The following is a 12,500-nucleotide window of genomic DNA, read 5'->3' as shown; positions in this document are numbered from 1 at the left end:
AAGTGTGTCTTGAGGTTTGTGTGCGACTTTCGTTGATGGCTTGTGTGTTTTTTTAAGCGCTGAACGGTACAATTGTTTTGAATGCATCTATTTTTGACCGATATTTTGAAGTTCTGATACGATTTACACTAAATATTTCATTGATGAAAATGCCGAATGTAAATATACATATCTTTCAATAACTGGCTTTGGTTTATATTTTTTTTCTCGGGTGAATGGGAGTTGGTTCAAACATATATTTTTTTTTTAGATTAGATTATAGAAAGATAAATATTAGCCCACAGTTCTGACCATGTCATAAACGGGTAGTTATTTACTTCATCTTATTCATCTAAAAAATCAAATGTATCATTGCAAAACAAATATTTCCCCAAGTGTTAGTTTTTTCTTGCTAATTTTGTTTCCATTAGTGTCATCTCAACGCTTAAAGCAAGGCGTTCTTAAACGAACGAAGTGTCATCGGCTTAAAAATATCTCCAAGATAGAAATAAACGACGTCCTTGATCTTTGAAGGTATGACGTAATGGTGAGGAAAATGCTTCAAGTCATTTATCTAACATGAAGCAACATAAAAGATATATTAGTAATTATCTGCTATCAAGTATGATCACTTGATTGTGTTTCATCATTTACATAAAGATAAGTTAGGGAAGAATTCTGTCTGTTCTATTTTTCTCTTTAGGAGGTATTGATCTATGATGATTATTCTGGTTTTTGTATTTTGATCACGTCACATTTTTTTCTTAAAAGTTTTCAGTGATGCGTTACTGATTATGTGAAATTACAATTTGAATAGCACACACCATCACATAATCCATTTATGCATAATTAACAGCTGGTTCCAGGTGTCACGTACATTTTTTAATTATGTAATTTCAGAGTGAGGATTGTAGCCTTTGCCCATTTCCACACTTGGGTGCAATTTTCCGTTTTATCAGCTATCACGTACTTTATTCACTGCTTAGGTCACCAGGTATATAGTTCACTGCTTAGGTCACCTGTAATATAGTTTATTGCCTAGGTTACCTCTCAGGTCACCTGCAATATAGTTTACTCTTCAGGTTACAAGATACATAGTTCGTTGCTTTGGTTATCGAGTACTTGATTTGCAGCTTTGGTCACAAGGTACATAGTTCAAAGCTTAGGTCACCAGGTACATAATTTTCTGTTTAGCTCACCAGGTCTATTGTTCACTGTTTATGTCACCAAGTACATGGTGTATTGTTTAGGTCACCAGGTATATAGTTCACTACATAGGTCATCAAGTATATAGTTCATGGATTATGTCACAAGGTGCATAGTTGACTACCTAGATTACTAAGTACATAATTCACTGTTTAGGTCAATAGACACACAGTCCACTGCTCAGGTCACGAGGTACATAGTTCACTGCATAAGTCACCAGGAATATAGTTATGTACTTCACAGTTTAGGTCACCAGATACATAGTTAGATACTCATGTCGCGAAGTACATGTTATTACTTAGGTTTCTAGGTATATAGGTATATAGTTAACAGCTTAGGTCACCTGTAATAAAGCCGATGCTTAGGTCACCAGATACATAGTCAACTGCTAAGGTCACCAGGTACATAGTTCACTATTTAGGTCACCAGGTACATAGTTCACTATTTAGGTCACCAGATCTATAGTTCACTGTTTAGCTCAATAGATACATAGTTCACTGCTTAGGTCACCAGATAAATAAGTCACTGCTTAGGTCACTGGGTACACAGTTCACTATTTAGCTTACCAGATACATAGTTCACTGCTTAGGTGACCAGGTATATAATTTACTGTTTAGGTCACCATATATATGGTTCACTGTTTAGGTCACCAGGTACATGATTCACTATTTACCTCGCCAGATACATAGTTCACTGCTTAGGTCACCAGATACATAGTTCACTGTGTATGTCACCAGATACATAGTTCACTGCTCAGGTGACCAGGTACATAGATCACTATTTAGCTCACTAGATACATAGTTCATTGCTCAGGTTACCAGATATATAATTTACTGTTTAGGTAACCAGGTACATAGTTCACTCTTTACGTCACCAAATATATAGTTCACTGTTTATGTCACCAGGTACATGGTTCTCTATTTAGCTTACCGGATACATAGTTCACTGTTTAGGTCACCAGACACATAGTTCACAGCTTATGTCACCAGGTACATAATTCACTGCTTAGGTCACCAGATACATAGTTCAATGTTTAGGTCACCAGGTATAAATTGGTGGCCAGGTGGTAGCGTCCTTGCCTAGTGATTGCCAGACTGGGGTTCGAGTCCCACTCAAACTCGTAAGTTCCTTTGGTCGCTGTAACTTCACCATCCTTGTGAGCTAAGGATGGTTGGTTTAATTAAGGGAGCCTATAGGTCTATCTGCTGAGTCATCAGCAGCCATTGCTTGGCTCTCCTTGGTCCTAGCTTGGGTGGAGAGGGGCTTGGGCGCTGATCATATGTATATAGGGTCAGTCTAGAGGGCATTGTCCTGCTTGGTAGGGCGATGACACTGTCCCTTGCCTCTGCCATTCATGAGTGACCTTCAAACCTTTAAACATTTAGTTCACCTAATATATAGTTCACGGCTTAGGTTACCAGGTACATTATTTCACTTTTTTGCTCTACTGATATATAGTTCACTGCTTAGGCCACCTGGTATATAATTTACTGTTTAGGTCACCAGGTATATGGTTCACAGTTTAGGTAACCAAGTACATAGTTCACAGTTTAGGTCACCAGATACATTGTTCACTGTTTAGGTCACCAAGTACATAGTTCACTGCTTAGGTCACCAGATACATAGTTCACTGCTTAGGTCACAAAATATATAGTTCACTGTTTAGGTTATTAGATACATAAATCACTGCTTAGGTCACTAGGTACATAGTTGACTTTTTAGCTCACCAGATACATAGTTCACTGTTTAGCTCAACAGATACATAGTTCACTGCTTAGGTAACCAGGTACATAGTTCACTGCTTAGGTCACCACATATACAATTTACTGTTTAGGTCACCAGGTATATGGTTCACTATTTAGGTCATCAGGTACATAGTTCTCTGCTTAGGTCACCAGGTATATAGTTCACTATTTAGGTCACCAGATGCATAGTTCACTGTTTAGCTCACCAGATACATAGTTCACTGCTTAGGTCACCAGATACTTAATTCACTGCTTAGATCATAAGGTACATAGTTCACTGTTTAGCGGATGCCAGAAAACTTTCAATCAATCAATCACTGTTTAGCTCACCAGATACATAGTTCACTACTTAAGTCACTAGGTACGCATTTCAGTGTTTAGCTCACCAGATATATAGTTCACTGTCAAGGTCACCAGGTATATAGGCTAATTTACTGTTTAGGTCACGAGGTACATAGTTCACTGTTTAGGTCACCAGATACATAGGTCGCTGCTTAGGTCACCAGGTACATAGTTCACAGTTTAGCTCACCAGATACATAGTTCAATGCTTAGGTCACTCGGTACATAGTTCAATGCTTAGGTCACCCGGTACATAGTTCACAGCTTAGGTCACCACTCACACTAGCTTGTTCTCTGCAATGTAACAGCCTTGACTGTTGAGTGACAGAATGTCAGGTCACTTTAAGATTAGTGCGCCTTGCAATAAGCAAGAGCAACTGTTCTCCATATGTAAACTTAATTTTACAAAACAAGAAAGGTAGTCTCCATGAAACTCTAGAAAAGATCAAAGGGATAAGTCAGAATTACATTCATGGCTTATGTTTCTATGTATAATTAATTAGTATACCAAATGGTCTTTCTCGTTTATCGCTGTGGTTTTATATACTTTATTCATTCCATCGGGGTGGGTATGCTTCTATAGACTGTTTTGAGATCAAGAGAATGTTATGGAAAAAGCCAGTTTTTTATTTCTTTATTTCCTTTCCTCACTTGGCTATTTTTCCCTATTGGAGCCCCTGGGCTTATAGCATCTTGCTTTTCCAATTAGGGTTGTAGCTTGGATAGTAATAATAATAATAATAATAATAATAATAATAATAATAAAACAAGCAGGCTACTTGTGCTTTTGGTTGTATTTTTTCCTTGCATACGATTTTTGTGGATCAACAGGATTATGTAAAAATGAATATAATTAGGCCAAAGTTCATCGTCTATGGCCTCGTTCTTGGCATCAATTGACTGGAATTTACAAGATATTGGAATATAACTTTGGGATACCATTTACGGAGTGGGTTGCTCAGTCTCGCTCCTAACTTTCTCGGCTAGAAATGAAAAGATTCTCGCCTTTATTATTGATTGCGGTGAAGCCATCTGAAAAGGATTTCTTCCAAACAAGTGTGGTTATTTTGATTTAGTTTGGATGTCAAAATCTAGCCACTTAAGCATCTGATATCGGCTGAGGTATACGTTCGGTAAATGTCATTTCATATTTAGGCAATGTAATTTTACTTTCTGTTAGTATCAGTTTTTTTTTTCTATTTCCATAGTTTGCTTAAAATTCTCGTAATACAATATTTTGTTTACAGTTGAATTAGAATTTAATGCAATGTAATGAGTATTCATCAATGAAGGATAAATTCCGAATATATACTGTAATATTATCACTCGGTCCGCTGCATCTGAGCACCTGTTCGTTTTTACAAACGGGTTGATTATTAATATGCGTGATAAATAGATCAAGGTGATGAGAGAAAAACAAAGTGATTATTTTTTCATGTTACATTCTCGTATTGTGGCAGTCTCTCTCTCTCTCTCTCTCTCTCTCTCTCTCTCTCTCTCTCTCTCTCTCTCTCTCTCTCTCTCTCTCATAGATCGAGTAATGATCAGCTAATCAATTTACTTTTAGGTCAACAGAGTAATTAAAAACTTTTAATCAAACTCCCACATATTTTTTCCTCACTCGACTCAGAGAGAGAGAGAGAGAGAGAGAGAGAGAGAGAGAGAGAGAGAGAGAGAGAGAGAGAGAGAGAGAGAGAGAGAGAGATAACCCAAATTTCCTTTATCAATCGTTGCCATTGAAACTGAGAGAGACTTTAATGTAAGTTAAAAAACAGAAAGCACCTTGAAGCATAAGAACATTACTGGTTTATGCTTGCTCAAGCATGGCTCTGCGACGTTGTTTTGCAAGTGTAATACCATTCTTGATTAAGCTCCTAAAGTGTTTCAGACCATTGTAAGCGTGTATGATGATTCCTCCTCCTCACGGAATTTAACTGTTGGCAATTGCTCGTTAACATTGATAACAGATGCTGGTAGTTCACTCATCATCTTTTTCCCCTTTGAAATGGGGTGGCGCCAGAAAGAATAAATTCTTTCATTATATAGCAAGTCTATATATGTATGTATATACGGTATATGTATGTGTGTATTTACATATGGATATATATGTATATATATATATATATATATATATATATATATATATATATATATATATATATATACATATATATATATTTAATTCATACATTATTTAGAGGCAAAGAAAGGTGTACGTGTATTGAGTAAAAAATCCTTTGCAAATTTCATTGCTCAAAATGTTTAGCTTATCCTCAATCTGGTATTTTAAATCTGAAAGTAGCTGTAAATTATGTTTTATTATATCCAGAGCCATCCTATGTTAGGGGAAATGCATGTATACATACATACATACATACATACATATATATGTATATGTATATATATACATATATATATGTATGTATATATATATATATATATATATATATATATATATATATATATATATATATATATATATATATATATATATATATATATATATATTATTTATTTATATTGATCCATTCTTACAAACACACACATTTGCAGCTGGATATTACCCCTTTTCCACTCAGGGAAATCATTGAAACCTTTCTTTCACTTCTATGATTCAGGTCACAGCAAATAGCACGAATGTGATATAAGATAAGTTATCGGCACTGTTATTTTAAGGACTTAGACGAGCCATACAAGTACGCGATAAGAAAATAAAAAAAGTGAGTCACACGATCAACCGTTCTTTTACGTAAATAGTTGGCGGAGGAAGGTTTTTTCGATGATCCTTATGTGTTTATTTCTGTCTTAAACTTGATATATAGTAGATATACTGGAATGACTTTCCCGGTCCCAGTGCCGTATTATGATATCATACAGTAAATAGAAAGAAATTGCGTAGACCCACAAAGACGAAACGACGCATGGCATCTTTTTCTCTGTGTATATATATTTTTTTTGTATTATTTTCTTCACTGATTGTTCATTATTCAGATTATGTAAATTAGATATATATGAATTTATGCATTTGCATATATATATATATATATATATATATATATATATATATATATATATATATATATATATATATGTATATATGTATATATATATATATATATATATATATATATATGTATATATGTATATATATATATATATATATATATATATATATATATATATATATATATATATATATAGTGTGTGTGTAAATGATATATACGCATACACATATAGATGCGTGTGTGTATATATATATATATATATATATATATATATATATATATATATATATATATATATGTATATATATATATATATATATATATATATATATATATATATATATTTATTTATTATGTGTGTGCGCGCGCGCGCGTTAATATATTTGTGTAAGTCCGTATGTGTGTGGAAATCGACATGCTACTGGTTAGCCATCCGTGTAGGAAATGAAGTGACTCATTCTAGGAATAATGAGTAAGCCATTGACTATGTGGTTCTCATCCCTGTAACCACCTATAAGATTAGAGGAAACGACTGATATATATATATATATATATATATATATATATATATATATATATATATATATATATATATATATATATATATATATATATATATATATATATATATATATATATCTCGTACGCTTATTAACCTAAAGGGCATCTGTTAGATTTCGCCAATCGTCTCCATCTTGAGCTTTTAAATCAATACTTCTCCATTCATCCTCTCTTACTTCACGCTTCATAGTCCTCAGCCATGTAGGCCTGGGTTTTCCAACTCTAAAAGTGCCTTGTAGAGCCCAGTTAAAAGTATGTTGAACTAATGTCCTGGGGAGTGCGAAGAGCATACCCAAACCATCTCCATCTACCCCTCACCATGATCTCATCCACATATGGCACTCGAATAATCTCTCATATAGTTTCATTTTTAATCCTGTCCTGCCATTCAACTCACAATATTCTTTTAAGTTGTTTGTTCTCAAATCTACAAAATCTGTTAGATATTGTCTCAATGTCATGCCACGACTCATGTCTATACAGTACCACCGATCTTCCTAAACTGATACATAGCCTAATTTTAAATGTAATTTCAGGCGATTTGATTTCCACATTTTACTTAATGTAGCCATTGTTTGATTTGCTTTTTTCGATCTTTCACTAAACTCTATAGTTCTAAAGACCCTGTATTAGAGATCATACTTCGTAAATATTTAGATAATTCTACCTCATTAATCCTTTCCCCTGACAATGATATTTCATATTCCATAGCATATTCCGTTCTCATCATCTCTGTATTTATTCTATTTATCTTGAGCCCAACCTCATGTGATATTTTATGCACTCCGGTATGAAGCATTGTAAATCCTGTGGTGTTCTGCTAAAAAGGACATCATCATCTGCATACTTTAGGTCAGCTAATTTTCTATCATCAGTCCAGTCCAATCCTTCTCTATCATCCCCAACTGTTCTATGCATTATAAAATCTATGATGAGGGTAAACTGCATAGATGACAACACATTCCATTGGAGTACTCCACTGTTCACTAGAAATTCATTTGATAGGACTCCAGTAACATTAATTTTGCATTTACTATGCTCATGAATAGACTATCAAAATTACATATTTATGAGGAACTTCATAATGACGCAGGACTCTCCACAAATTGGCCAGTGCACACTATCAAAGGCTTTTTCATAGTCCACAAATGCCATCAAAAGTGGATTTCTATATTCTACACTTTGCTGCAACACATGTCTTAAAATGCAAATCTGGTCAGTAGAACTTCTACCTTTTCTAAATCCTGCTTTTCATCAATCTTCCTCACTAGTCTCTTTAGAATAAGCATACTATACATTTTCATGACAACTGACGTAAGTGTGATTCCCCTGTTATAATTGCAATCAGTCGGTTCTCCTTTTTTGCCATTTTCACCAATACTCCTAGCTTCCATTCATCAGGTTTTGTCTCATCGCGCCATATTCTACAAAATAATCTTGTAGGTATTCTGGGAGTCACTTCATTTTTAGCCGATATCACCTCAGCAGTTATTCCGTCGTTTCCAGGGGGTTTTCATCTCGAGTTTTTCTTTTTTCAAGATAGCTTCGACTTTAAACACACTAAATTCATTCGTGAGGACATAAAGGTCTTCACCAGTTTCAGGAAATAACTGAAAAAAAAATAAAATAAATAAACAACATGAGAATTAATGAATAAATGATAACAGATCCCTTAAGATCAGTAACAACGTTAAGATTAATATCTCATATACAAAATAGGTAAGATTGTCGAGACGTATTTCAGGCAAATGACTACGCGTATATATTTGTGGAGAATTTAACTGGACGTAATGAGGCTGCTATGTATGGAGGTATCGGTGGACTTTATGGGAATTACATAAAAAATTGGTAAACGGTTTCACTGATCAAAGTTCAGCCTTATATGAAGAAGAGAAAGTAAACCATTTTTATTTGTATTTCAAGAGAGAGAGAGAGAGAGAGAGAGAGAGAGAGAGAGAGAGAGAGAGAGAGAGAGAGAGAGAGAGAGAGAGAGAGAGAAAGGTTGCCGTTCCAAGCAAGGTCAACTGAAGTCCCCAGCGAATTTAATAGTCGGGAAAACTGATGAATGAAGATTAAAATTTATTAATTGAAATAATTGAAAGATACGATATTTTTAGCCTGACCTGACTCAGATAGCTAGTCCGTAAATTTCGAAGATATAAATATATATATTACAACTAAGTGACAAGAAAATACATTATAAATAAAAACTATGATCAATAGATATTTGTATTTAATCTATTAACCCCGTTTCTTAAAAAGTTCAAAATGTTAATAAAATCGTTCTCAGAATCAGATAAAATGTCAGATAACGTTTTCTTATCTGAGTATAACTCTTTGACTTTTAAGAAAACCTGCATTCACAAAATATATGTTGTATGGTTTAGATATAGTCACAATCAATAGACTTGGGAACTGTCTCATGATGTTAACATTAATAATCCATTTGTCAGTCTTGTTTGACCAATTCTGTTCTTTTATCGTACTGGCTTGATTCCCATGGAGAAACGATTCGTTTGATGCGTATCAATTTATTACTTTCTGATCGAAGAATTGACGAAACCTCTCTAAATGATAAAGAGCAAATGTCAGGATATGTATATATATATATACAGTATATATATATATATATATATATATATATATATATATATATATATATATATATATATATATATATATATATAAATATATATATATTATGTATGTGTGTGTATGTATGTAAAAATCAACCACAATTGCATTTGATGCCGAAATCTACCTTGGGAATGTATATCCACTGGAATTCATTTATCATAATAGCTTCTGGCTGGGCAGATTCGAACCGCTGCCGCTCAGCCTAAACCATGCCTGCGAAGACTCTACCAACTGAGCTATCAAGTAGAGTTTGTAGAGTCCTTGCAGGCATGATTTCGGCTGAGTGGCAGGGTTTTGAATCTCTGCCCAACCGGAAGCTATTATCATAAATGAATTCCAGTAGATATATTCCCAAGGTAGAATTCGGTGTAAAATGCCATTGCGGTTGATATTTACATTGTTCAAAATCAAATATATATATTCACGGACACAAACACATACACACATATATGTATACATATATATATGTATGTATATATACACACATGTATGTGTATATATATTTAATCATACGTATGACTACTCGGTCTCTCCCCGTCCCTCGGGTAGGAGTAGGGGAAGGGTCGTACCCTCCTGAGAGGGTAAACATGGAAACCACAACTGCTGTGTTGTAGTTAACAAATGAGGGTGAGGGTGGGAAGGGTTGAATTTGTGTGTCTGTGCACATCTATTAAACATCTAACCATCTTTTTTGACGGGTCGCGTACACTAGTAGATGTATACAAAGTAGACTATTTTAATATACTGTAATTGTAAATAAAAGATGTTAAGAGAGTCTGCTTTGAAGAGATGATTTACCTCCGTTTTCCTGCTTTTGAATAATTTTGTTTATTCCTCTCGTCAATCGTCGATCCATCAGATTTATTTTTTAAAAAATCAACAGGAAATGTATATGACCGATGATAATGATTTTTTTAGTCATGATGATAAATCAGAGAGATTATTGCCATGACAACCGTAAGCCTTGATTTTAAGTCTTTCATATGGATGTTAGAGATAACGTTGATTTGTTTGTGATTAATCCCGAGGTTATAAGTCATCATGACTGTAATTTTAATTGTACTAATGATAATAATGATATTATTATTATTATTATTATTATTATTATTATTATTATTATTATTATTATTTCTAGCTAAGCTACAACTCTAGTAGGAAAAGTAAGATGCTATAAGCCCAAGGGCTACAACATGAAAAAATATCCCATTGAGGAAAGGAAATAAGGAAATAAACGATATAAGAAGTAATGAACAATCAAAATAAAATATTTAAAAAAACATTAATAACATTTAAACAGATATTTCATATATAAACTAAAAAAAACTTACGTCAGTCTGTTCAACATAAAAACATTTACTGCAAGTTTGAACTTTAAAGTTCGACTGATTCACCCACCCGATTAGGAAGATCATTCCACAACTTGGTCACAGCTGGAATAAAACTTCTATTGCAATCATATGATATTGATATTAGGGATTATTGATAGCAATATTAATATATTATTACTATTACTATTACTTTGTATATATAAAATGGCGTAGTAATGTGAACAGTGTACTTTTTAGTGGTGCAATAGTGAGTGTTTTTTTCTATATCTATTAATTCTTCATATATACACTAATATATATATATATATATATATATAATGTGTGTTTGTCTGTGCGTGAACATTGCACCATGTAAAAGGAAAGCTTAAATAACATTACTTGTTTTTCATCACCGGCGATCATTTTTCTTATAGATTTTTCTACTTATGAATCTGATAGAAGATTGCCTTATCGTTATCACGAGACCACCAGATAGAATTAGATACTTTGCCTGCCTTGTTATCTCGACTCTTACAAATAATACCTTTTTTTTATCCTATTAAATCGTTCCCTTAACCAACATTTCTTTTCTTGTTTTTCTTATCTACTAATGCATTTCCGTTTGATTCTAATGAATTTTCGTATTTTTCATTCAGTTCACTCCATTCCTTGCTATAGCATTCATTGACATTGTTTCTAGCGGATTACAAAATCGTTTCTTTATTTGTTATTAGAGGCGGCGTTATGCGCCAACCCAACCCATTTGCTCACGGACATGACCTGTCATATAATCGGGGGTCTGTCAGCCTGTCTGACGGAACGAAAACAAGAGGTTGTAAAATTACATCATGTCAAGCTGCCCTGACTGAGAAAATCTACCGCTTGTCAGTTTTCTTTGAAATAAGATAGGCAAAGGAAAATTCTCAAGCAAGATAAGGAGAGATTTCGTAGTTGTTTTTTTTTCTGTCTTCTTCGTGCTTGATTTATGAGTTAGATTCTTCATCCAAAAAGGGTCCAAATGCCTAAATCTTTTTGATGGTAGACTTCGTGGTTATAGTGGAATGTAGCTGCTAGTTAAACTATATATATCAACAAATGCGTCTGTTAAAACCAACATATGGTAGCATAAATTAGATTAAGATAGTTGCAAGGAATTTTATGGGGATTTTGTTAACTGAGTGCGATATTTATCATGAAAACTAATTCAGAACAAATCCAAATAACATAGTTTTAGGCATGTATAGTACACCTCGGCATTTGCTATCAGTACCTGATAGGTGGATCTTGGACAAGGTAGGAGGGGCTGAGGACTGATAAAGGTTTCAAGTATGATAAAGGGTGGATGGAGGGGGTTTCTACATGAGGTGGGGATGGGAGGGGTTATCATGTAATTCAGAAGCTGGTGTAGCAAACCATTGAACATTATAACTAGTGAGTGCCCCTGTGGGCTTGTTGGTTGGCACATCTGATTGAGACTTAGAATTACTATTTGATTGATTCACAAACGACAGGTTAGTTGCACGAGGATATCGTATGTTTGTTCGCTGGTTTATGTATGTGCAATCGGTGCATTTTACAGTTGCTGCGTTGTTCTGCATGCTACCACTTGAACAAAGGACATGAGAGATATATTTCATTGATATGACAAATATTCATGTTAATTGGCAAGTCATTGTTCTCACTAATTTTGGAAAAGGCTCGATTTATCTGTAATGTCTT

General features: G+C 34.0%; 1 protein-coding gene across 1 annotated transcript in view; it reads left to right on the top strand.

The window, feature by feature from the left end:
* The first annotated feature begins 12,153 nt into the window (after window positions 1-12,153).
* LOC137630450 (villin-1-like) overlaps window positions 12,154-12,500 on the top strand; it is a 72,031-nt gene continuing 71,684 nt past the window's right edge. Inside the window, exon 1 of the mRNA XM_068361926.1 lies at window positions 12,154-12,292. The gene's annotated coding sequence lies outside the window, so the exon portion shown is untranslated. The remainder of the gene's footprint in view (window positions 12,293-12,500) is intronic.

Source organism: Palaemon carinicauda, chromosome 38 (assembly GCF_036898095.1).
Source record: "Palaemon carinicauda isolate YSFRI2023 chromosome 38, ASM3689809v2, whole genome shotgun sequence".
Classification (NCBI taxonomy): domain Eukaryota; kingdom Metazoa; phylum Arthropoda; class Malacostraca; order Decapoda; family Palaemonidae; genus Palaemon; species Palaemon carinicauda.
Note: the sequence above shows the minus strand (reverse complement) of the source record. Positions and strands in the feature narration are given on the sequence as shown.